This window comes from Lithobates pipiens, unplaced genomic scaffold, assembly GCF_037356315.1.
Source record: "Lithobates pipiens isolate NorthernLeopardFrog02 unplaced genomic scaffold, aLitPip1_a1.2 Scaffold_19, whole genome shotgun sequence".
In the NCBI taxonomy this organism is placed as follows: domain Eukaryota; kingdom Metazoa; phylum Chordata; class Amphibia; order Anura; family Ranidae; genus Lithobates; species Lithobates pipiens.
Window position 1 is genome coordinate 361584855 of NW_027507764.1, and position 26992 is coordinate 361611846.

Here is a 26992-nt window from a genome sequence, read left to right on the forward strand (position 1 = left end):
GCTGTCCACATGTATCTGTGCGCCAGTGGTTACCTGCTAGGGACAGATGTCTGACCTTGGATACCCACAGAAGTGTGTGTGTGCATCTAGGTGTGTGTGTACAGCATGTCTGTCTTGGGGAATGGGGATGACACCATCTGAGATGAATCTAAGGATTGACTGCAATAAGGAGCATGTAGGCAGGGCCAGTTAATTGGTACCTGAGATGGAAATAAAAGTACTCAGAGAGCAAGGAAGGTGTCACAATTATTATTTGGTAGAAGTAACAAGACAGCATTAAGGAATTTAGTTACAGTTCCAAACACTATGGCAAAAGTATAACTGTCAGAAAAGTTTTCAACTGCTGGTGGCACTGTCAGATCTATGGACCACAGTACTAGTGTCCACCAGCAGGTGTCTCCCAGCAGTCTGGAGCTGGCATAATCTCCTGCAATTAGGTGTCACCTGTGACTGAGTGCAGGAGGTGTACGGTGCCTTGAAAAAATATTCATACCCCTTAAAATTTTCCACATTTTGTCATGTTACAACCCAAAACGTAAAAATGTATTTTATTGGGATTTTATGTGATAGATCAACACAAAGTGTCACATGATTATGAAGTGGAAGGAAAATGACAAATAATTTTTTATATTTTTTACAAATAAATATGTGAAAAGTGGCACGTGCATTTGTATTCAGCCCCCTTGAGTCAATACTTAGTAGAACCACCTTTCGCTGCAATTACAGCTGCAAGTCTTTTTGGGGTATGTCTCTACCAGCTTTGCACATCTAGAGAGTGAAATTTTTGTTCATTCCTCTTTGCACAATAGCTCAAACTCTGTCAGATTGGATGGAGAGCGTCTGTGAACAACAATTTTCTTGCAAAACAGTCGTGCCATAGATTATCAATTGGATTTAGGTCTGAACTTTGGGCTATTTTAACACATGAATATCCTTTGATCTAAACTGATGAAGTCACATGATTGTGACGCTATGCGTCGGAAAAGATAGGCACCGGAAGTGACGTCAGGTTGTGAGCTCGCCGCTCGTGGTGCTGTGTTTTGCTTGTTTATTTTTTATGTGAGTACGTTCGGCTCTTTGTATTAATAAAACGTACCTATTTCTTTTTTTTTTTAATAATCAGGAGTGCTTTATTGAACCGTAGCAAAATACAGAATCTACATACAAGGTATACAGATGACAAAGTACAAGGTCATTATAGTAACCATAGTGAAACATGGAAACGAGTAAGCTTTAGGATACCAATCGCAGTGATACAGCCCACCAGGGGGGGAAAGGAAGGGGGAGGGAAGGGAAGGGGGGAGAGGGGGGAACAAGAAGGGGAGTAGGGGGGGAGGGGGGGAAAGAACAAAAAAAAAAGGGGGGGGGAGAGACGAAAAGGGTGAAGCAAGGAAAAACAGTGAAGGAAACGAAAAAGTATGGGGAAGGGGAAGGGGAGGAAGCAGGACAAAAAATCTCTCCCAGTCTACTATCCAGGGGCAAACCCAGTCCAGGGGGACCACACCTTGTCAAACTTCCAAGGGCACCCCCTACTCATATATGTTAACTTGTAAATGGGTAACACAGTATTTACTCTATCCTCCCATGCAGACACCCTAGGCGGAACTGGGGATGTCCATCTCAATAGGATCTCCCTTTTAGCATAGAAAAAAAGTATAGAAATGAGTACCCTACTGTGGTGCGGTCTCTGGGCATCCTCCTGTATTCCCAGAAGAGCAAGTTCTGGCGTTCTGGAGACTGGCAGATCCATACGGACATTCATATGCTCAAAGATCCACTCCCAGAAGATGGACAGTGCATGGCATTCCCAGAACATATGAAGAAATGTGCCGAGATGCATTCTACAGCGGGGGCAGTGTGGGTCTCTGCCAGCGTACATTTTTGACAGTCTGACCGGGGTAAAATATACTCTATGAAGAAATTTAATCTGAATCAGCTTATCTCCCGCTGCTATCATTACCCTGGGACCATGATTTAAACATTCCTCCCAATCCTCCCTAGTTAGTGTCGGGATGTCACTTCGCCACTCTTCCCATAACCTATCCATTCTGGGAATGTCTTTCGGCAATAGGGTATTATACAATGCCGAGAGGGGCTTCCGCAAGGCCCTGTCAGACAGGAGGTCCTCTACTGGGTCCAGTTGGATCATGGGGGGAACCGGGAATTGGGCCCTAGCCGCATGACGCAGTTGTATGTAACGAAAGTACATCCACCCAGGGAGACCACGCCTCCCAGCTAGTTGTGCGTATGTCAGCAGTGTACCAGTAGGCATAAAGTCCCAAAGGGTCCTTATCCCGTAGCTATCCCACACCCGACAGTCCGGAATCGTACGAAAATGATGTAGGGTAGGGTTATCCCAAAGTGGCTGAGCAGGGGACCACCGTTCGTCGCCCGAAAACCTATGCCTAGCCACAACCCACGCCTTTAATGTAGCCTTCGTCGGGGTCGGGAGATCCGAATAGGCCCTCACTCCCCGATACACCAATTCCTGAAGGTCCCATCTCCCGCCCACCCGTGCCGTCTCCAGACACACCGCGGCATTAGAGGGACTCCCTTCCAGCCACCAATAAGCTGTAACTATCATTGCTGCCCAGTAATAAACCCGCACGTCAGGAAGGGCAAGTCCCCCCAAATGTGTAGGGAGGCGCATTGTGGCCTTGGCCAAGCGTGTGGTCACGCCATTCCACAAAAAGGAGGTAAGGTAACCATCCAACTCCCTAAAAAAAGAGGCCGGAACCCACACCGGACTATTCCTAAAAATGTAGTTGAGTTTGGGCAGCACCATCATCTTAAAGATGCTGACGCGTCCCAACAGATTCAGTGGCAGCTCAGACCATGAACGAAACCGGTCCCTAACGAAGCGGAGCAGGGGGCTTACATTGAGGCGATAGTAGTGGGCAGGGTCCCTGGACACCATCACTCCCAAATACTTAAAGGAGGACACCCATTCCAACGGTCCTAAGGTCGGGCCACCACAGTCCCTACCATCCAAAGGGAGTAGAATAGATTTAGACCAGTTGATGCGAATACTCGAGTGGGCTCCAAATTGATCAAATATTTGCAGAGCAGCTGCTAAGGAGGGTCCAGCATCACTCAAATAGAGTAGAGCATCATCCGCATAAAGCGAAATCTTCTCTTCCACTCCACCCACCACCAGTCCCTGAACACCCGGGGACTCCCTGATCAAAATCGCTAAGGGCTCTATTGCCAAGGCAAACAGCCCAGGGGACAAGGGACAACCCTGGCGTGTGCCTCTGTGGAGCGGGAACAGATCCGATATTCTATCGTTGGTGCGCACCCTAGCACTGGGTGCCTGATAAAGCAGTTGCAACCAACGCAGAAACCCAGGGCCAAACCCAAAACAACGGAGTACCTCCCAGAGGTATCCCCACTCCACAGAGTCAAACGCCTTTTCTGCGTCAAGAGACGCCACAAAACGTACCTATTTCTAACATACTTCACGATTTGGACCTCCATTTTCCTTCCCTCCTTTGTTCATATTTACCGCTGAGGTATCCAAAGGAAAACCCCAATTGGTTTGTGGCGGGAATCCAGATTACCTTTGTAATCTCTGTATTTTTTCACGCCGTTGCCTTACAGTAGTAAGGTAAGGGCATACCTTGCACAGAGGTGTAATTTACACTGAAGAATTTTATCACCAAGTCACCAAGTCACTAATAACCTTCTTTGGATCCGCACCAACTGCTATTCAGCATAGCAGTCACTATTTTAGTTCAAGCTATATGGACACTTTATATATTACTAAGAACTTTTAATTATTTTATTGATGAATACTCATGAGTTATTTATCGTGTGTCACTGGGGTTGGTTGCTGGTTAGTCACTGTTTGTCATACTGGAGGTGTGTTTACTTTTGTTTATTTACTTTTCTTATAATAAATTATATTACTTTTGACTTTACACGTGTTTGGTTCACTCTGTTGCAGTCCACACAGTTCTGGTTGTACCAGTTTATGACATAACAAGGCCATCCCTGACCAGAAGTGGCTGCACGAGAGGAACTATCTTGGTCCTGTTGTTTTTGCTAAGATGCATCCAGAGAAAGTTGTTTATTATTCTCTGCTGGTGACAGAGGATGGTGAATACTGCCACCAGGTATTGAAAGAGTGGACCAGTGACCAGCTACTAGAATGTATCCGACTGGCTCATTCCCTGGTTGATCAGGCCATATGCTGTTTGGGGATGTTCAGCCTCTGATTCAGGTGTGTGCAGAGCTAGCCTTGTCCAGTACTCCAAGAGGCAGTGTTGATTTTTCTCCCCCCTTCAGTCTTGATCAGGTTGAGTCTCTGGTGTGGTTATTGGTGGATGACCCAGTTTCTTTCTTTGAGCATTATTCCTCATGTTCTCAGCAGGTGTTGTCAGAGTGTATTAACTCAGTGCAGTCCCTGGTTAGACAGGCAGTATGTGAGACAAATTTTGTTCAACCTTTACTACAGGCATGGTCAGATCTATTACATGCAGCCTCAGTCAGATTGCAACAGCCCGTTCTATCTGCCAGAGACCTGCCTGCTCAGTGGTCTCTTTCTCCATCACCCACAGCAACCATAGTCACAGCCCAATATACACTGCCACCAACTAAATATTAGTATCCTGTTTCCACTTTCTGCACCTATCCTGCCTTTAACCCATCTGCCTCCTCTCTGCTGCCTACAACAATTCCACAAAGATCCCCCTTAGTAACTGCTCCCTCCTCTTTACCATACTTCAGCCCTTCCCTTCAATCAGCTCCACCCCCTACTTACAGCCCTGCAGTCACTTACAGAACTTCAGTGGCTAAACCAAAGAAGAAATGGAAGTTTTTTTCCAACCCATACAATCTTGCCATTATCCCAGTCTGCCTCTACGCCAGCCAATCAGCTCCAGCCTGCTTTTACACCAGTCGATCTGCTCCGGCCTACCTCCACACCAGCCGATCCGCTCCAGCCTGCTTCCATACCAGCCAATCAGCTCCAGCCTGCTTCCACACCAGTCGATCTGTTCCAGCCTGCTTCCACATCAGCCGATCTGCTCTAGCCTGCCTCCACATCAGTCGATCTGCTCCAGCCTGCTTCCACGCCAGCCAATGTGCTCCACCCTACGTCCACGAAAGCCGCTCTGCTCCAGCCTGCCTCCACACCAGCAGATCAGCTCCAGTTTGCCTCCCCGCCAGCCGATCTGCTCCAGTCTGCCTTCACGCCAGCCGATCTGCTCCAGTCTGCCTCCACATCAGCCGACCCACAACCGCCTGTTCTACGCTAGCCGATATGCTCCAGCCTGCCTCGCGCCAGCCCATCTGCTCCAGCCTGCTTCCATACCAGCCAGTCAGCTCCAGCCTGCTTCCACACCAGTCAATCTGTTCCAGCCTGCTTCCACACCAGCCAATCTGCTCCAGCCTGCCTCCACGCCAGTCGATCTGCTCCAGCATGCTTCCACGCCAGCCAATGTGCCCCAGCCTGCCTCCACGAAAGCCGCTCTGCTCCAGCCTGCCTCCACACCAGACGATCTGCTTCAGTCTGCCTTCACGCCAGCCGATCTGCTCCAGTCTGCCTCCACGACAGCCGATCCACTACAACCTGTCTCCATGATTCCCAAAGGGGTTAGGCTAACTTCTTATAGTCCTGAACTTGATGACCCACCTAACCCTGCCATTCTCCTGTCTGCTGTCCGGCCTGATGCTCCAGTGCCCACGTTATAGCATGATGTCCCAGTGCCCATTGTCCAGCCTGATGTTCCAGTGCCCATGGTCCAGCCTGGTGTTCCAGTGGCCACGGTCCAGCCTGATGTTCTGGTGCCCACGGTCCAGCTTGGTGTTCCGGTACCCACGGTCCGGCCTGATGTTCCGTGCCCATGGTCCAGCCTGATGTTCCGGTGCCCATGGTCCAGCCTGATGTTCAGGGGCCCACGGTCCAGCCTGATGTTCTGATCCTCATGGTCCAGCATGATGTTCTGATGCTCATGGTCCAGCCTGATGTTCCAGGACCCATGGTCCAGTCTGAAGTTCCAGTGCTCACGGTCCAGCCTGAAGTTCCATTGCCCACAGCCCAGCCTGATGTTCCGGTGCATGTTTTCCAGCCTGCTTAGGCGGTGCCCATTACCCAGCCTGCTGAGGCGGTGCCTGTCACCCAGCTTGCTGAGCTGGTGCCCGTTACCCAGCCTCCCGGTTCAGTGCCCATTACCCAGCCTGTTGAGCCGTTGCCCGCTACCCAGCCTGCTGATACAGTGCTTGCTAAATCTGTTCCTGATGCCCAACTCACTGCTGCCACCTCCCAACCAGTTCTTCCAATGCCCGCTGTTCAGCCTGTCGCTCCAGTGCTCGCTGTCCAGCCTGATGTTCCAGTGCCTGTTGTCCAATCTGATGATCCAAAGCCCGATATCCAGCTTGATGATCCAGTTCCTGATGTCCGGTCTGATGTTCCAGTGCCTTCTGTCTGGCCTGATGTTCCAGTGTCCTCTGTCTGGCCTGATGTTCCAGTGCCCCGTTGTCTGGCCTGTTGTTCCAGTGTCCTCTGTCTGGCCTGATGTTCCAGTGCCCCGTTGTCTGGCCTGATGTTCCAGTGTCTGCTGTCCAGTCTGATGACCCTATGCCCAATATCCAGCTCGACGATCCAGTTCCTGATGCCCGGCCTGATGTCCCAGTGCCCACTGGTTGGCCTGATGTTCCAATGCTCGCTGTCTGGCCTGATATTCCATTGCCCATTGTCCGGTCTGCTGTTACAGTGCCCGCTGCTTGGCCTGATATCCAGTCTGATGATTCAATGCCCGATGTCCAGCTTGATGATCCAGTTCCTGATGCTTGGTCTGATGTTCCAGTGCCCACTGTTTGGCCTGATGTTCCAGTGCCTGCTCTCCAGTCTGATGGTCCGATGCCCAGCTTGATGTGCCTCTGCCCGCTGCCCAGCTTAATGTATCTCTGCCTGCTGCCCAGCTTGATGTGCCTCTGCCCGCTGCCCAGCTTGATGTGCCTCTGCCCGCTTCCCAGCTTGATGTGCCTCTGCCCGCTGCCCAGCTTGATGTGCCCTTACCCACTGCCCAGCTTGATGTACCTCTGCCTGCTGCCCAGCTTGAAGGGCCTCTGCCCAGCTTGATGTGCCTCTGCTTGCTGCTCAGCTTGATGTGCCTCTGCCCACTGCTCAGCTTGATGCATCTCTGCCCGCTGCCCAGCTTGATGTGCCTCTGCCTGCTGCCCAGCTTGATGTGCCTCTGCCTGCTGCCCAGCTTGATGTGCCTCTGCCTGCTGCTCAGGTTGATGCACCTCTGCCAGCTGCTCAGCTTGATTAGCCTCTGCTCGCTGCCCAGCTCGATGTGCCTCTGCCCAGGTCAATGTGCCTCTGCCCGCTGCCCAGCTTGATGTGCCTCTGCCCACTGCCAAGCCTGATAATTAAATACCTGCATTCCATTCCACCTCTGATAACCAAAGATCGGCTTGATGTCATGGACTTCTTGCAGCTACGACTAGTTGGAGCATCCAGAGGTCACTCCTTCGAGGGGGGGTACTCTCTGGAAAGTTTTCACCTGCTAGAGGCACTCTCAGATCTATGGGCCACAGTACTGGTGTCCACCAGCAGGTGTCTCCCAGCAGTCTGGAGCCAACATCATCTCCTGCAATCGGGCGTCACCTGAGACTGATTGTAGGAGGTGTATATATACCCAGCAGATGCTGCACACATTTGCTTTGGTATTGTTCCTTGAGCCCTGGCCTGTGTTTGCTAGCCTGTGATCCTGTATCCTGATCCTGACCCTGTATCCTGTTATCCTGCTATCTTGTTATCCTGTGACCCTGTATCCATTCCTGGACCCCTGGCCTGCAGCCTGATCCCTTCTGCCTGTTCCCCCTGTCTCCGCTTACCCTCTTCCTGTCCTGTCTTATTCCCAGCCCAATCTGCTTGATCTCCCGTGTATGACCCTTGCTTATTTATGATTATGATTGCCTCTCACTCCTGTATATGTTTTTGGTTTTGCCAGTTATTTATTGTGTGTCACTGGGGTTGGTTGCTGGTTAGTCACTGTTTGTCATACTGGAGGTGCGTTTACTTTTGTTTATTTACTTTTCTTATAATAAATTATATTACTTTTCACTTTACACGTGTTTGGTTCACTCTGTTGCAGTCCACACAGTTCTGGTCACACCAGTTCATGACAATAACACATCACTTGTGCCACACTTCAAATGTGTTAAACCAAAAAAGTTCCAAAAAGTTTATAAAGAATTCCACCACCTAAATGCAAAGGATATTCAATCTTATCACATGGAATGATAAGTTCAGGAATAGCCTTTAGAAAATCTCCTGGGAAGATGTAATCTTTCCTCTTCAACCGTGAGGACAAACTGCCACCACCATACGAATTTGTTGCTCAAATTAAGATGTGGACCTTTGGGTAAAAAGGTCTAATCACGCATGTTCCCCTTTAAATAGCCGGCATCAGCTGTAAGAGGCAAACATCCAGTGTGGGTCTCTCTCCTTTCCTACTAGTCTGATTCACCTTCAGTAAAGATCATAAAAAATATAAAAATAACCTAATAGTGTTCTCTGTTTAAAAACCTTCAGGTCACTTTATTAAAAGAGAACACTTTCTTAAAGAGAACTAGCTTGTTCTTTCCACATCTTGAAAGGACAGCACTTCACAATGCGCACCAATATAAGGGCCTCAATTAAACCAGCAGAACCAGTGTTTTATACTCAGGGTCAACCTTTCTTTGAAATACTGGTTTGCAGCAGGTCTAATAGATCTTTGCAGGCTTAAACCTAGACTCTCCTGATTGAGGGCCTACAAGTGAGATAGCCTCTTGTTATCTATATGTGTCTAACTTTGGGAGTGATCTCCCAGTCAGAGGGATATCGTTTATGCCTTTGGTCCTGCAGGGCATAGATGACCACACTTAAAGAGTATCTGACTGCATATATAGCTATTGTGTTGATTCACTGTGTCTTTCGCATAATCTCTAAACTGTTGCATTGCCTTAACCTTTTCCTGCTATTAATATAACCTGGTCATCTCTCCTATCACAGTTGGTGTGTGTCTTTCTTGTTTAATGACCATGAGACTCCGCAGTCTTGGTATCATGGTGGTTTGAGCAGGATTGAGACTCTGTTTAGGGCCAAAAAGAAGAGCAGCGGACCCAAATCTATCAGCAGCTCCTTCGGAGGTAGTGCTACATTAGTATTGCCCTCACTTAAGATGGCTACGGAGGTCATACAGTGCAGCAGCATCCAAATTAATGGCTGCTCCCCTGATGACACCTACTGAAGCCTCAGAGTAACAAAAGTTCCTCTCAACCTCTATTCCCTCTGCACAGCGACTGCCAGAAATAATGCCATCTGCAGAGAGGAGGCTAAACTGCACTTGCTTACAAGCAGAACCAGAATCTATGTAGGTGGCATATCAAATGGCAGATCTGAGGAGAAACTAAATTAAACTATTTACAGGTCACAAAGAATCAAAATTTGTTGCGACTGTATAATAGAGAGAAAGAGTGACAAAGTGCAATGAATGGTGGAAGGTCTGCTTTAACAAGTTAACTGGTAATGAACCTTGCTAAAGTCTATCCAAAACCGAATAATTAATTACTTTTGAGAATGCTTAGCCTTTGACTGGTCATATATGGGATTTTTTTTCTTTTGAAATATTGAATGAAAATCAATTAAATACAAATAAAATAAAAGATTACTATAGTATTTACTGTAAAGGTGACCATAGATGAATCAAAATTCCCTGCTGAACCGGCTGAATTTTGATCCATTTGGGGCCACTGCAGTTGAAAATAAGTCACTCTATTCATCGACTTATTTTTCTCTACCCTATTTTTTTTTTACTTGAGACAGATGATATGGTTGTTGCAAGGTAAAAAATATATAAAGAGAAAGTTATGTTGCACTTCACAGGTCACAAATAAGTAGTATAAAATTTGAGATTATATCTCATGTTCCACTGAAGGGGTTGTGTATGACTCATAATGCCCCTGTGGAAAATGGGGCATATGAAAAGATCCCTTTAGAAATGGATAAAAGAACTTGTCTATAATATCAGTCTAGGGTTCAAGAAACATTTTTTACTGTACCATAATAAGGATGCAAGTGGCCTCCAATTTAATTTTTTTTTTTTTTTAAAGCATCAAGGTTTAATTTTGAGCTAAAGGACTGAATATAACATTTGATCTAAATTGTTTTAAAAGTGATTTTTTTTGCTCTGCCCTTGGATCTTTTGATAGTGTATTTTCGTAAGTGTACACTGGGAGTAGTGTCCTGCTGATAAGTCTAATATTATAATAAATTTTTTTAAAGAGAAGCATATTTATTTTATTTAAGGTATGTTTTTATATGGTATTTTACGTTTTACTAATTATTAAAGTGCCCTTAATTACTTAAAGATTTAAGGGATCTACAGAAATATGACTCCCAATGTGTTTTTAATTTAATTTATTATACTGGTACGGCATAGGTTATTTGGACAAAATAATATTGTTTGAGATTCTATATAAAGCGGGATTTGTTATTTGGATTTATAGGTAGCGGTACAAGTATTCTTGTATGTAGCAATTCTCTGATGATGATAAGATGAGATAGGTGGGAGCTATATAAAAGCAGTATCACCCGATCATTATCCCCAAGAGGAAGTCATGTGGGCGTGGAGAAACACATTGGGGCAGAGCTTGGGTCACGTCACTGCCTACCTGCAGACCAGGAAGTAATCATTCTGTCTGTATGTATGCTGGAGACCAATGATTTTACTGAACACTCTATTGAGGCACATGAATCCTTGTGTGCACTAGGCTGAAGTGCACTGAGTAATGTTGGCGTGTAAATTCTATGAATTGTTTTTAATAAAAGGTTTAAAAGGATAAAGCACTATGTAGTTCTTACTTGTTTATGCCATTTGAACTGGAGCGTTTCAAACAAGAGGCTGTCTAGGATTTGAGCCTGGACAACCTCTAAGCCCTTGTACACACGGTCGGAGATTCCGATCGGACCGTTTTGTCGGATATTCCGACTGTGTGTGGTCTACAATTGCAACTTGTTGGTAAAATTTTCCAACAAAATGCTCTGATCGGAAATCATGTGTAGAGAATTCCGATCGGACAAAGTGCCACGCATGCTCAGATCAAATTCCTACACCAAAGCTATTGGCTACTAGCGTGAACGTAGTCCCGTCATAACGAAATAACGTCATCACGTCGGATTTTCCGACACCTTTGTCCGACTGTGTGTATGCAACAGTTTCGGACAAAATCCGACAGATTTGGTTGTCGGAATATCCGACCATTAGTGATGGCCGAACGGTTCGCCCGGCGGTCGTTTCGCGGCGAATTTCCGACTTTCGCCGTCCGCGGGTTCGAACGCCTTTTTCCGTCGTTCGCCCCGGCGGACTTACGTGTTTAATGTATACAAGAACTTTAACCTTTCGTGACACGTTTATCATGTGTTACAGGACAACCAATTGAGACATGACAGCTCATGGACACTTGGACATTCCCCCTAACCTATAAATACACCCGATCCGGTGGCCATTTTACATTCTTTCTTCTGTCACTGTAGGGAAAGGATCCTGTGTGGAGTAGGGACAGAGAAAACGCTAGCTATTTGGTACACAAAAGTTCTTTTCAGGACTGGTATAGGTGTTAGGTCAGCAGCCTGAGTTTCTTTTGTCAGTTTAGATAAAGGGACAGAGCGCTGTATGCTGCTATTTTAGGGACAGCTCAGCCAGATTAGTCTTTCTTCATCATCATCATCATCATCATCATTAGCTGTTACTATCAGGTCCACAAAAGAGCTGTTCCAGCTAATCGTTCCAGCCTACTCTTTTTTGCCAATTTGTATAGGGACAGGCAGGAAGCAGTGTTGTCAGGCAGTGAGGATAATTTTAAAGACTTGCTGTTACTATTAGTTCCACAAAGGTTCTTTTCAGGACTGGTATCAGTGGTACGGTAATAGGCTTGTACACGTATAATATTCTTTCTTCCAAATATAGAAAGAATATTATACTTGACTGCTGCCCTTCTGCTGCAGTCTGCTAATCATTCACAACTCACTTGTTCCACAAAGCTCTTTATCAGGACTGGTAACTTGGTCTGTCTAGGGTGCTACGGTACATAGGCTTGGGTGCGGTACAGTCTGCTGTTCTGTAAGGACCGCTATCGGTCCACAATACATAGGGTTGCCGTGCACTACTGCTGACCGCTGCCCTATACTGCAGCAGTCCTTCATTGGTATAGGGACTGACGTACAGTCTGCTAATCACTAACACACAACCTGCTTGGTCCACAAAAGTTCTTATAAGGACTGGTAACTTGGTATAGGGTGCTACGGTACATAGGCCTGAGTGCAGTACAGTCTGCTGTTCTGTAAGGACCGCTATCGGTCCACAATACATAGGGTTGCCGTGCACTACTGCTGACCGCTGCCCTATACTGCAGCAGTCCTTCAGCGGTATAGGGACTGACGCACAGTCTGCTAAACACTAACACACAACCTGCTTGGTCCACAAAAGTTCTTATAAGGACTGGTAACTTGGTATAGGGTGCTACGGTACATAGGCCTGAGTGCAGTACAGTCTGCTGTTCTGTAAGGACCGCTATCGGTCCACAATACATAGGGTTGACGTGCACTACTGCTGACCGCTGCCCTATACTGCAGCAGTCCTTCAGCGGTATAGGGACTGACGCACAGTCTGCTAAACACTAACACACAACCTGCTTGGTCCACAAAAGTTCTTATAAGGACTGGTAACTTGGTATAGGGTGCTACGGTACATAGGCCTGAGTGCAGTACAGTCTGCTGTTCTGTAAGGACCGCTATCGGTCCACAATACATAGGGTTGCCGTGCACTACTGCTGACCGCTGCCCTATACTGCAGCAGTCCTTCATTGGTATAGGGACTGACGTACAGTCTGCTAATCACTAACACACAACCTGCTTGGTCCACAAAAGTTCTTATAAGGACTGGTAACTTGGTATAGGGTGCTACGGTACATAGGCCTGAGTGCGTTACAGTCTGCTGTTCTGTAAGGACCGCTATCGGTCCACAATACATAGGGTTGCCGTGCACTACTGCTGACCGCTGCCCTATACTGCAGCAGTCCTTCATTGGTATAGGGACTGACGTACAGTCTGCTAATCACTAACACACAACCTGCTTGGTCCACAAAAGTTCTTATAAGGACTGGTAACTTGGTATAGGGTGCTACGGTACATAGGCCTGAGTGCGTTACAGTCTGCTGTTCTGTAAGGACCGCTATCGGTCCACAATACATAGGGTTGCCGTGCACTACTGCTGACCGCTGCCCTATACTGCAGCAGTCCTTCATTGGTATAGGGACTGACGTACAGTCTGCTAATCACTAACACACAACCTGCTTGGTCCACAAAAGTTCTTATAAGGACTGGTAACTTGGTATAGGGTGCTACGGTACATAGGCCTGAGTGCAGTACAGTCTGCTGTTCTGTAAGGACCGCTATCGGTCCACAATACATAGGGTTGCCGTGCACTACTGCTGACCGCTGCCCTATACTGCAGCAGTCCTTCAGCGGTATAGGGACTGACGCACAGTCTGCTAAACACTAACACACAACCTGCTTGGTCCACAAAAGTTCTTATAAGGACTGGTAACTTGGTATAGGGTGCTACGGTACATAGGCCTGAGTGCAGTACAGTCTGCTGTTCTGTAAGGACCGCTATCGGTCCACAATACATAGGGTTGACGTGCACTACTGCTGACCGCTGCCCTATACTGCAGCAGTCCTTCAGCGGTATAGGGACTGACGCACAGTCTGCTAAACACTAACACACAACCTGCTTGGTCCACAAAAGTTCTTATAAGGACTGGTAACTTGGTATAGGGTGCTACGGTACATAGGCCTGAGTGCAGTACAGTCTGCTGTTCTGTAAGGACCGCTATCGGTCCACAATACATAGGGTTGCCGTGCACTACTGCTGACCGCTGCCCTATACTGCAGCAGTCCTTCATTGGTATAGGGACTGACGTACAGTCTGCTAATCACTAACACACAACCTGCTTGGTCCACAAAAGTTCTTATAAGGACTGGTAACTTGGTATAGGGTGCTACGGTACATAGGCCTGAGTGCGTTACAGTCTGCTGTTCTGTAAGGACCGCTATCGGTCCACAATACATAGGGTTGCCGTGCACTACTGCTGACCGCTGCCCTATACTGCAGCAGTCCTTCATTGGTATAGGGACTGACGTACAGTCTGCTAATCACTAACACACAACCTGCTTGGTCCACAAAAGTTCTTATAAGGACTGGTAACTTGGTATAGGGTGCTACGGTACATAGGCCTGAGTGCGTTACAGTCTGCTGTTCTGTAAGGACCGCTATCGGTCCACAATACATAGGGTTGCCGTGCACTACTGCTGACCGCTGCCCTATACTGCAGCAGTCCTTCATTGGTATAGGGACTGACGTACAGTCTGCTAATCACTAACACACAACCTGCTTGGTCCACAAAAGTTCTTATAAGGACTGGTAACTTGGTATAGGGTGCTACGGTACATAGGCCTGAGTGCAGTACAGTCTGCTGTTCTGTAAGGACCGCTATCGGTCCACAATACATAGGGTTGCCGTGCACTACTGCTGACCGCTGCCCTATACTGCAGCAGTCCTTCAGCGGTATAGGGACTGACGCACAGTCTGCTAAACACTAACACACAACCTGCTTGGTCCACAAAAGTTCTTATAAGGACTGGTAACTTGGTATAGGGTGCTACGGTACATAGGCCTGAGTGCAGTACAGTCTGCTGTTCTGTAAGGACCGCTATCGGTCCACAATACATAGGGTTGCCGTGCACTACTGCTGACCGCTGCCCTATACTGCAGCAGTCCTTCAGCGGTATAGGGACTGACGCACAGTCTGCTAAACACTAACACACAACCTGCTTGGTCCACAAAAGTTCTTATAAGGACTGGTAACTTGGTATAGGGTGCTACGGTACATAGGCCTGAGTGCAGTACAGTCTGCTGTTCTGTAAGGACCGCTATCGGTCCACAATACATAGGGTTGCCGTGCACTACTGCTGACCGCTGCCCTATACTGCAGCAGTCCTTCATTGGTATAGGGACTGACGTACAGTCTGCTAATCACTAACACACAACCTGCTTGGTCCACAAAAGTTCTTATAAGGACTGGTAACTTGGTATAGGGTGCTACGGTACATAGGCCTGAGTGCAGTACAGTCTGCTGTTCTGTAAGGACCGCTATCGGTCCACAATACATAGGGTTGCCGTGCACTACTGCTGACCGCTGCCCTATACTGCAGCAGTCCTTCAGCGGTATAGGGACTGACGCACAGTCTGCTAAACACTAACACACAACCTGCTTGGTCCACAAAAGTTCTTATAAGGACTGGTAACTTGGTATAGGGTGCTACGGTACATAGGCCTGAGTGCAGTACAGTCTGCTGTTCTGTAAGGACCGCTATCGGTCCACAATACATAGGGTTGCCGTGCACTACTGCTGACCGCTGCCCTATACTGCAGCAGTCCTTCATTGGTATAGGGACTGACGTACAGTCTGCTAATCACTAACACACAACCTGCTTGGTCCACAAAAGTTCTTATAAGGACTGGTAACTTGGTATAGGGTGCTACGGTACATAGGCCTGAGTGCGTTACAGTCTGCTGTTCTGTAAGGACCGCTATCGGTCCACAATACATAGGGTTGCCGTGCACTACTGCTGACCGCTGCCCTATACTGCAGCAGTCCTTCATTGGTATAGGGACTGACGTACAGTCTGCTAATCACTAACACACAACCTGCTTGGTCCACAAAAGTTCTTATAAGGACTGGTAACTTGGTATAGGGTGCTACGGTACATAGGCCTGAGTGCAGTACAGTCTGCTGTTCTGTAAGGACCGCTATCGGTCCACAATACATAGGGTTGACGTGCACTACTGCTGACCGCTGCCCTATACTGCAGCAGTCCTTCAGCGGTATAGGGACTGACGCACAGTCTGCTAAACACTAACACACAACCTGCTTGGTCCACAAAAGTTCTTATAAGGACTGGTAACTTGGTATAGGGTGCTACGGTACATAGGCCTGAGTGCAGTACAGTCTGCTGTTCTGTAAGGACCGCTATCGGTCCACAATACATAGGGTTGCCGTGCACTACTGCTGACCGCTGCCCTATACTGCAGCAGTCCTTCAGCGGTATAGGGACTGACGCACAGTCTGCTAAACACTAACACACAACCTGCTTGGTCCACAAAAGTTCTTATAAGGACTGGTAACTTGGTATAGGGTGCTACGGTACATAGGCCTGAGTGCAGTACAGTCTGCTGTTCTGTAAGGACCGCTATCGGTCCACAATACATAGGGTTGCCGTGCACTACTGCTGACCGCTGCCCTATACTGCAGCAGTCCTTCATTGGTATAGGGACTGACGTACAGTCTGCTAATCACTAACACACAACCTGCTTGGTCCACAAAAGTTCTTATAAGGACTGGTAACTTGGTATAGGGTGCTACGGTACATAGGCCTGAGTGCGTTACAGTCTGCTGTTCTGTAAGGACCGCTATCGGTCCACAATACATAGGGTTGCCGTGCACTACTGCTGACCGCTGCCCTATACTGCAGCAGTCCTTCATTGGTATAGGGACTGACGTACAGTCTGCTAATCACTAACACACAACCTGCTTGGTCCACAAAAGTTTTTATAAGGACTGGTAACTTGGTATAGGGTGCTACGGTACATAGGCCTGAGTGCAGTACAGTCTGCTGTTCTGTAAGGACCGCTATCGGTCCACAATACATAGGGTTGCCGTGCACTACTGCTGACCGCTGCCCTATACTGCAGCAGTCCTTCATTGGTATAGGGACTGACGTACAGTCTGCTAATCACTAACACACAACCTGCTTGGTCCACAAAAGTTTTTATAAGGACTGGTAACTTGGTATAGGGTGCTACGGTACATAGGCCTGAGTGCAGTACAGTCTGCTGTTCTGTAAGGACCGCTATCGGTCCACAATACATAGGGTTGCCGTGCACTACTGCTGACCGCTGCCCTATACTGCAGCAGTCCTTCATTGGTATAGGGACTGACGTACAGTCTGCTAATCACTAACACACAACCTGCTTGGTCCACAAAAGTTTTTATAAGGACTGGTAACTTGGTATAGGGTGCTACGGTACATAGGCCTGAGTGCAGTACAGTCTGCTGTTCTGTAAGGACCGCTATCGGTCCACAATACATAGGGTTGCCGTGCACTACTGCTGACCGCTGCCCTATACTGCAGCAGTCCTTCATTGGTATAGGGACTGACGTACAGTCTGCTAATCACTAACACACAACCTGCTTGGTCCACAAAAGTTTTTATAAGGACTGGTAACTTGGTATAGGGTGCTACGGTACATAGGCCTGAGTGCAGTACAGTCTGCTGTTCTGTAAGGACCGCTATCGGTCCACAATACATAGGGTTGACGTGCACTACTGCTGACCGCTGCCCTATACTGCAGCAGTCCTTCAGCGGTATAGGGACTAAGAGTTTTGTCACAGGGTGATTTAAAAAATGACAGGCAGGATTCATGTACCTGTAAGATCAGGGAAGGCAGTGATGTGACGCCAGAGCGTTGGGGGAGGAGCCTGACGCGGCGGCCGTGAGGGCTGAGAGAGACTGCTATCCACGGTGGTGGAGGAACCAGAAGGAACCAGATGGAAGACCGGGGACACAGCGTGGAGGCCCCTCATTAGGACGATCTGTCTCCCCCCCAGAGCAGGTTGAGACCGTTGTGGAGAGCGGTAGTGGCAGGTGAGAGCGGCCGTACAACCTCCGGACGGGAGATGTAAGCAGGAGATTCAACTGCAGCTGGTGAGAGTAACCCCCCCTCCCTTCCCTCCCTCCCTCTCCCTCCGGGACGAGACAACTTGCACAAAGTGACTTGGACACAGTGAAAAAGTCAGCGGCAGCTGGAGAGGGCAGCTCTCCCCCCTGATAAGGAGGACTGAAGCTGACAGGATAATAGGTGATCCCGTCCCTTATCTGTCGGCTGTGAGACCTGTTGTGTTGTGTATCCATTCCTCTGCCCTCTCTACCTCCCCCTTCTTGGACGCTAAAGCTGTTTGCATGCCTGATAATTAACCCTTGAGATGTTCAAGAGCAAGACAGAACAAGTGCTTGTGAGATATACAGCGAAGGTTAAAAATGCTTATTGGTGACACTAATACACGCACTAATACATGCAGAGACAATGTTCATATAGCAACTGTATTGATATGAATAAATGAGCAAAGTTAAGAACCTGTGGGAGAAAAAAGGACTGTCATTAAATCTTCTCTAGGATATGTGAAGATAAATGAAGTTTTTTTTGTTTTTTGTTTTTTTTCTCCCTGTGCTGCTTTCCTAAAAATACCAGCTTGAAGTAAGTCTCCCCTGGCATATTATCTATGGAATATATATTAATGGATATTAAGCAATAGCTCAATAGCTCAAAAAAAAAAAAAATAGGGGGGAGACGGTTTAAAGAAGTAATCTGCATGAGAGACATACTGAGCTTGAACACATCTGTGGGTAACCCATGAGCACGTATATACATCTATTGCACTCGCATAGAACAGAGTTATCGACTATCAAAGAGAGGTCTCTCCCTTCTTTTTTTGTCTGGAAACATACACAAGGAAAGGAGGAGGGGAAGGAGGAATATATTATAAATCCCAGAGGGATAAGCACACGGGAGAGGGGTAAGCCGGAGGGGGTGTGAGCCCAAAAGAAATAATGAAAGGCCGATCCCAAAAAGTAACAGAACCCAAAACCCCCAGAGAAAGTTTAAATTCAAGTGCAAACGCAAGCTCAATCCAGAAATATTTAACAACTAAAGAAGGGAACACCAGAAGTCCCAGTATGGAAAAAAAAACAGCTCAGGTAAACAAAGGCGCAAGAAAAGAGGCAGCTAAATTAAAGGGGGCCCAAGGAGAAAAGATACAGGAGAACATGGGAATAGAGACGGAGATTACAGAGGAGGAAGATCTGAGGAGTGAATCCCTAATGCCTACTAAGTTGGATATGTTAGCAATGTTCGAGAGAATGGAAAACCTGATAAAAAGTGAGGTCTCCAACGTACGTATGGATTTGGGACATCTGTTAAAAAGGGTAGAAGAGGTAGAAGAGAAAGCGGAGAGACAAACACTGGAGATAGCTGGGCTAAAAACACAAATGAAAGAGCTGCAAAGACAACAGAAAGAATGTTGTTATAAAATGGAGGCGCAAGAAAACCAAAATAGGCGCCAAAATTTGAAGATAAGGGCTATACCAGAGCAAAATGGAGAAGATCTGGAGGAAAAAATGAAGAGGATATTTAACCCCCTACTGGAGAGAGGAGAGGCAGAAAAGATAAAAATTGATAGAGTACACAGAGTGAGGAAACCACCTGGGCTAAAAGAGGACATGCCACGGGATGTGCTTATTAAGTTCCATAAGTACTCAGACAAAGAAAAAATATGGAATAATCTTAGGAAGGGACCTCCTCTACAGTACGAACAAAAGACTTTACAAGTGTTTGCGGACTTATCAGCGGAGACCCTAATAAGAAGAAGAAAGCTCAAACCACTGCTGGATCAACTAAGAGAACTAAACATTAGATATAGCTGGGGATTTCCCGCAGCATTAATAGTACACAGAGATGGGAAGACAGTAAGGTTGAGATTTTTGGAAGATATGCAGGACTTTTGTAAAAACCTACAGATACCAATTCCAAAAGAGTATGAAGGGTTAATAAGAGAGGAGCTACCGGGGGGAGAGGGGGGGTGGCGGGGGGTATAGGGAGGGGGGGGAGGGAAGAAGTAGTAAAAAGGCTGCTCTAAAGTTATGGAAGTACATTGAGGTGGTGGAAGCTGTTTACTGGGGGGGGGGGTGGGGGGGGCTGGGGAAGGGTCTCTCTCTTTAGGGCCCACCCCGGGATCCCAGGACCCGGGGAGGTGCACACGGGGCGCCGGGTTGGGGTCTCCACCTCAAGGGAAGAGGTGCAGACACCAGGACGGGGATATATCCAGGTTGGATGCAAGAGGCCCGGAGATGGGCCATGGGGGGGATGAGGGTGGGGGGGTGGGAGAGGAGGGTGGGGGGGGCGGGGGAGGAGGGGGGGGAGGGAGAGAGGAGAATAACCTATAGCTCAAGATTTCGAGTAAAGGGCACTATTTGGGTTCTAACATGACAATGGTAAACTGTGTGTCGTATAATGTGAGAGGTCTAAATGTAGCTAACAAACGGTTTAAGATACTAAGAGAATTGGAGCAACTTAATGCAGAGATCGTGTTCTTACAGGAAACGCACTTAACCCATGAAAGTAAAATTAGACTGTACTCCCCAAGATACCCGACCTGGTTCTATGGAGACTCAGTCTCAAGTAGAACAAGGGGGGTAGCAGTGGGGATAGGCCGGGATATCCAATTTATAGTAGAGGGCAGGATGGGAGACCCGGAAGGGAGGTTCCTGTTTCTAAAAGGAAAACTATGGGGAATAAAATATACCTTGGCAAATATATATAGCCCGAATAAGAATCCAATAACTTATCTGAGAAAGATACTGGGAAAACTTTGGGAATTTAAGGAGGGGAGGGTGATTGTGGCAGGAGACCTGAATTTTCCGATAAATCCGAGACTGGATAGTTCGTCCCATGCACGGGAGACGGCGAACATGCAGCGAAATGTAATTAAACAATGGATGACCGAATTACAGCTGATAGATGTGTGGAGAATACAACATCCGAAGAAACGAGATTATTCGTTCTACTCCCCCGTGCATGGGACGTACACCAGGATAGATTATTGGCTGGTGGAACATCAGCTATTGGAGGAAGTGGTAGATACGGACATCGGAACTAGGACTCTGTCGGACCACGCGCCTGTAACCATGAGAATTAAAATCCCAGAGGTAAAGAAACCCCCGTTTACCTGGAAACTAAATAAAGATCTATTAGACGTAGAAGGAGAGGAAACAATAAGAAAGGAGCTGCAATTTTTTTTTGCCTCAAATGGGAAGGACGAGATGGCGGAGAACATACTATGGGAGGCCCATAAGGCTTACATAAGAGGAATATATATCTCACTTGGGGCAAAAAGAAAAAAAGAAAGGAATAAAAAGGTAAAGGAATTGAGAGAAGAAATTAGGAGATTAGAATTAAAACACAAAATAGAGAAACAAAATGGAAAGGGACAGATACAGGGGCTACAACGGAATCTAGCTATAAAAAAACTAGAGCTGGAGGAAATAATAGAGCAAGAAGTAAGGAGAGAATATCATAAAATAACGAAAGAGCGATATTTCTTGGGAAACAAGAATGGCAAGAGTTTAGCTAGGATATTGAGGAAAAAGAAAGCAAAAAATTATATCGAGAAAATAATAGATAAAAAAAACGAGATTAAATATAAGACTGAAGATATAGCGGAGGTATTTAGAGAATACTACGAGCAATTATATTGGGTGAGAAAAAAGGAGACAGAGCAGCAAGAGAATATTAGAAAGAGGAAAATCAAAGAATATATAATAAACGCTAAGGTCCCTACACTATCACAGGAAATAGTACAGGAATTGGATTCTCCTATAACAACATCCGAAGTAAACCAAGCAATAAAAGAAACAACAGGAGGGAAAAGCCCGGGCCCGGACGGCTATATAATAGAATATTATAAAAAATTTGGGGAAATTTTGTCACCAAGGTTATGTGCATATTTTAACGGCCTAGATATAAAATACGGACTGGGTAAGGAAGCCTCTCTAGCAATTATCTCCACAATATTGAAAGAAGGGAAGGAAGGTATGATATGTTCAAACTATAGACCAATCTCATTATTAAATACCGACATAAAATTATTCGCAAAAATACTAGCTACTAGAATGAAAAAAATAGTTCCGAACTTGGTCCACCCAGATCAAGTGGGGTTCGTGGGGGGCCGAGAGGGAAGGGATAATGGAGTGAGGACACTATTGCTTCTCCAGAAAGCCCAGGAGAGCAAAATCCCCAGTCTTCTCTTGTCAATAGATGCAGAAAAAGCATTTGACCGAGTAGACTGGGGATTTATGCTGGGCACGTTGAAAGAAATGGGATTTGGTATCCGAATCCTGAGTTGGATAAAGACACTCTATGAGTGCCCAATGGCAGTGGTAAGGGTAAACGGCAACTTGTCTGACCCCTTTAGAATGTACAATGGGACTAGACAGGGTTGCCCACTGTCACCCATACTGTTCGTGTTGACTTTGGAACCACTGCTGGAGACAGTGAGGAAAAATCCCGATATAGGAGGAATTGAGCTGGGGGAAGAGGTTCATAAAGTAGCCGCATTTGCGGACGATGTCCTATTTTATGTGACAAAACCTAGAATCTCCATGCCAAATTTGGTAAAGAGTATCGAGCAATATGGAGATATATCAAATTTTAAAATAAATTTAAAAAAAACAGAGGTTTTAAGTGTCAGCACGAGCAGTGGGGAAGAACAGGATATCAAGGGCAAATTTCCCTTCCTATGGAAAAAGGAAATTAAATATTTAGGTATAAAGCTGGCAGCCTCATTAAAGGAAATCTATGAGATAAACTATATCCCCCTACTGGACGAAGTAAGAGAAGACACAAAAAAAATAATGATGAAACCATTGTCCTGGTTTGGCCGGATAAATGCCCTTAAGATGATCATACAACCAAAAATATTATATAAGTTACAGATGTTACCGATATATATTCCCCCAGTCTACTTTAATACTATTAAACGTCTAATAACCAAGCTCATCTGGAAAAATAAGAAGCCTAGAATAGCCTTAAAGGTATTACAACTGGGAAAAGAGAGGGGAGGTCTAAAAGTACCGGATTTTAAGAAATATTACGAATCTATAGTATTAACACGGGTGGTGGAGTGGACAAAATTAGATAATGAAAAAAGATGGGTGGCAATAGAACACAGCGCTGCAGAGACACGATTAGGAAAGGAAATTTGGATACCCCCAAAACACAGATCACTCGGACCAACAACACTTGCACTCACAAAAAACGTTTTTAGAATATGGGATGGAATTCACAAGCATAATAAGTGGAAATACAACTCTCCACTAATGGCATTAAAAGAAAATAATTTATTTCCACCGGGGAAGAGCACTATGGGAGGACACTGGATTAGAAGAGAAGATATTCAATTGAGACACATAATAAATGCGGGTAAAATAAACACGTTAGAAACACTACAGGAGTACATGGATATAGATGGATGGAGGTACCTCCAGCTCAGACATTTTGTCTCATCATTGCCACAACCACTGAGAAGTGGAACAGACCTTAACGCCTTAGAGCGGATATGTGAGGGGAAAATAATAAGAGTAAATATCTCACAGATATACAAGATGCTGGGAGAAGTGGACGAGACGGAGGTACCTATATATATAAAAAAGTGGGAAGAAGAAATAGGGCCACGAGGGGAGAAACAGAATTTAGAAAAAATCTTACACTTAACACACGGGACATCGAAAAATCTTAATACAATAGAAATGAATTATAAAAGCCTTGCTAGATGGTACAGGACACCAGACAAGATGAGGAGATATCAGGAAGAGCAACTCGGGATGTGCTGGAGAGGGTGTGGACAGCAAGGGACTGCGGCACATATCTGGTGGGAATGCCCAAAAATTAGAAACTACTGGAGAGAAACATTAACTTTAATAAAAATAATAACAGGAACTCAGGTACTAGAAAACCCATGGACATGTCTTTTCCATGGTACAGACACCCCAACTCAAAAGTACAAAGAAGGCCTCATAGGAAACCTAATAAACGTAACAAAGAGCTTGATACCAAAAAACTGGAGACAGGCGGAAGCCCCAAAATTGAGGGAATGGATAGGTAAAGTAGAGGACATGTATAGAATGGAGGGATGGGAAGAGGATGAGGAGAGCGGGGAAAAGAAATTTCGAAAGAAATGGAAGCAATGGAAACTGTTTAAATCAACGAAGAAATATGAAGAGGTAGTAGGGCTATAGGGGGGGGGGGGGGGGGTAGTAGGATGCATATGTATATGTATACTATGTTTTATACTTTTTGTATGGAAAAAATTTAAATAAAGATTAAAAAAAAAAAAAAAAAAAAAAAAAATAAAAAATGACAGGCAGAGGAAGAGGCAGGCCCTTCCGCAGGGGTGGTAGGGGTAGGGCAGGAGCAACAGCCTTGAGCCAAAGTGGGAAGTTGCAGAAGGTGCGTTCAATTACTTTAAAGGACGCACCAGACTTGGTTGAGTGGCTCACTCAGCCTTATTCTTCTGCACCCTCCTCATCCTCTCGATCTGCACCCTCTTCTTCACTCTCTGCTATGTGCACCCCCAAAGACACTACCACCAACAACACGACCACCACCACCACCACCACATACCTTCCGCTTGAGTCACTGGAATTATTTTCCGATCCATATCAAGAGGACATTTCTGATGCGCAGCCACTCTTGGTATTGGATCAGGAAGAGGAGGTAGCAACAAGCGCTACTCAGCAGTCTGACGCCAGTACCCAGATCAGCCCAAGGAGGAGGTTGGTCCCCGGTGTTGCTGCCTACTCTACTTATAGCGGTGGGGAAGGTGACGTTGATGATGACGTGTCTAGTGATGTCACGTGGGTGCCCACAAGAGAGGAAGAGGAGGGGAGTTCAGAGGGAGATATGGACCAGCAGATAGGGAGGAGAAGCAGCAATGACTTACATTGCACAGCAGGGACAAAGCAGACTGCAAATGTATCAGGAGCGAGTCATCGACCATGTACGGTCACATCTGGCGCTCCCAGGACACCGGCACATGGCTCCGCAGTGTGGGCTTTTTTTAACGTGTCCGCTGCTGACAATAGCGTTGCCATCTGCAATCTTTGCAGTCAACGCGTTAGTCGCGGTAAGCCCAATACTCACCTAGGGACGACCGCCTTAAGAAGGCACATGAGCAGCCATCACCGAGCCCAGTGGGAGCAACGGAACACACAAAGCCACACTGCAGGCTCTCACCGTCCAGCCTCGTCTTCTACTTCTCCTTCTCCTCTCTCCTCACAATTGTCCTCCACTCCACCTTCCATCACGCCAAGCTCACATTTTTCTGCAAAAAGGCAGGCTTCCGTGGGCCTAATGTTTGAGCGTAAAAAAATGATGACGCCGGATAACCCTCTTGCCCAACGGTTGGCGGCTGGCTTGTCAGAACTCATAGCCCGCCAACTACTGCCATATAAACTGGTGGACTCGGAGGCCTTTCGCAAATTTGTGGCCATTGGAACACCACAATGGAAGGTCCCAGGAAGGAAGTATTTCTCAGAGAAGGGCATCCCAGAGCTATATGGCCATGTTCAGCGGCAAGTGAATGTATCTCTGGCACACAGTGTCGGTGCCAAGATACATCTGACCACAGACACGTGGTCTAGCAAACACGGGCAGGGAAGGTATATCAGTTTTACTGCCCACTGGGTGAACCTTCTGACGGCCGTCAAGCATGTAACCCGTGGCACCCGTGTAGATTTGGTTTTACCGCCACGGATTGCATGCAGGCCTGACTCTTCTTCTCCTCCTCCTACTCCATCCTCCTCCCTCTCCTCCTCAGCTGCCTCCTCCTTTTCCGCTGCTAGCGTCTCTTCCACTGCACCGCCCAAGCTCCCCAGAACCTATTCCACATGCCAGGTGAGACGTTGCCATGCCGTGCTGCGTCTGTTGTGCCTGGAAGCAAAGAGCCACACTGGCCCGGCACTCCTTTCAGCTTTGCGTTCACAGGCAGATGAGTGGCTAACACCGCTCAATTTGACAGTTGGTAAAGTGGTGTGTGACAACGGTGCCAATCTGCTTAGCGCATTGAAACAGGGCAAAATCACGCACGTGCCGTGCATGGCACACGTCTTAAACTTGGTCGTGCAGCGATTCCTTGTCAAATACCCTGGGGTCCAGGACATCTTGCGGCAGGCAAGGAAAATCTCGGCCCATTTCAGAAGATCTTACACGGCCATGGCTCGCCTTGCTGACATTCAGCGGCGACACCATCTGCCGGTCAGACGTCTTATTTGCGATTGCCCGACGCGATGGAACTCAACCTTCTATATGCTTGATAGGCTGCTCCAGCAGAAACGTGCAGTTAACGTCTACCTGTATGAACTCTGCGAAAGAAACGGTTCTGGGGAGCTGGGTTTTTTTTCACCGCGCCAGTGGCTGCTCATGCGCGACACATGCAGACTTCTGCGGCCATTTGAGGAGATCACCAAACTGGTCAGTCGCAGCCATGGCGCCATCAGTGACATGGTACCTTATGCCTTCTTTCTGGAGCGTGCATTGCGTCGTGTCATTGATCAGGCTGTGGAGGAGCAGGAGCGGGAAGATGAGGAAGTCGCAATGCTGGATGAATTCCCAGGGGGGGCTACTCTATCTGAGACAAGTCAACAACAGGAGTCTGATGAGGAGTCAGAGGAGGATGGTGCCGGGGCGGATGAGCAGGAGCAAGAAGAGCATGCTTTAAACCTTTCTGGGATCCCTGTTGTGCGAGGATGGGGAGAGGAGAATGAAGAGGACGACATTATCCTGGATGATGAGCAGGAGCCAGGCCACCACACCGCTTCCACTTTAGTGCAAATGGGGGCCTTCATGCTCCAGTGTTTTAATAGGGACCCCCGTATAAAAAGCATGAGGGTCAAGGACCAGTACTGGGTGGCAACGTACTTAGACCCCCGGTACAAACACAAAATGGCGGAAATGTTACCGCCGTCGCAGAGGGCTGTCAGAATGCAGCACTTCCAGGCCTTGCTTCGAGAAATGCTGCATTCTGCTTTTGCGTGCGCTGGCAGAGGAGCAATTCCCACTCCCAGAGAAGGATTTGCGGGTACCAATCCAACAGCGCCTGCAAGAAGAGGCCGGTTTGAAGATGTGTTGGTGACTTCGGATATGAGGTCATTCTTTCAGCCGACCCATCGACAGGTGTCATCCGGATCCAGCATCAGGGAACGCCTAGACCGTCAGGTGTCCGACTACATTGGGTTAACGGCCGATGTGGACGCTCTGAGGAGTGA

The 26992-nt window shown here is 47.0% G+C and overlaps 1 protein-coding gene across 1 annotated transcript in view; it reads left to right on the top strand.

The window, feature by feature from the left end:
- Positions 1–26992, top strand: part of CAP2 (cyclase associated actin cytoskeleton regulatory protein 2) — a 225345-nt gene that overhangs the window by 91705 nt on the left and 106648 nt on the right. The gene's annotated exons all lie outside the window — the stretch shown is intronic.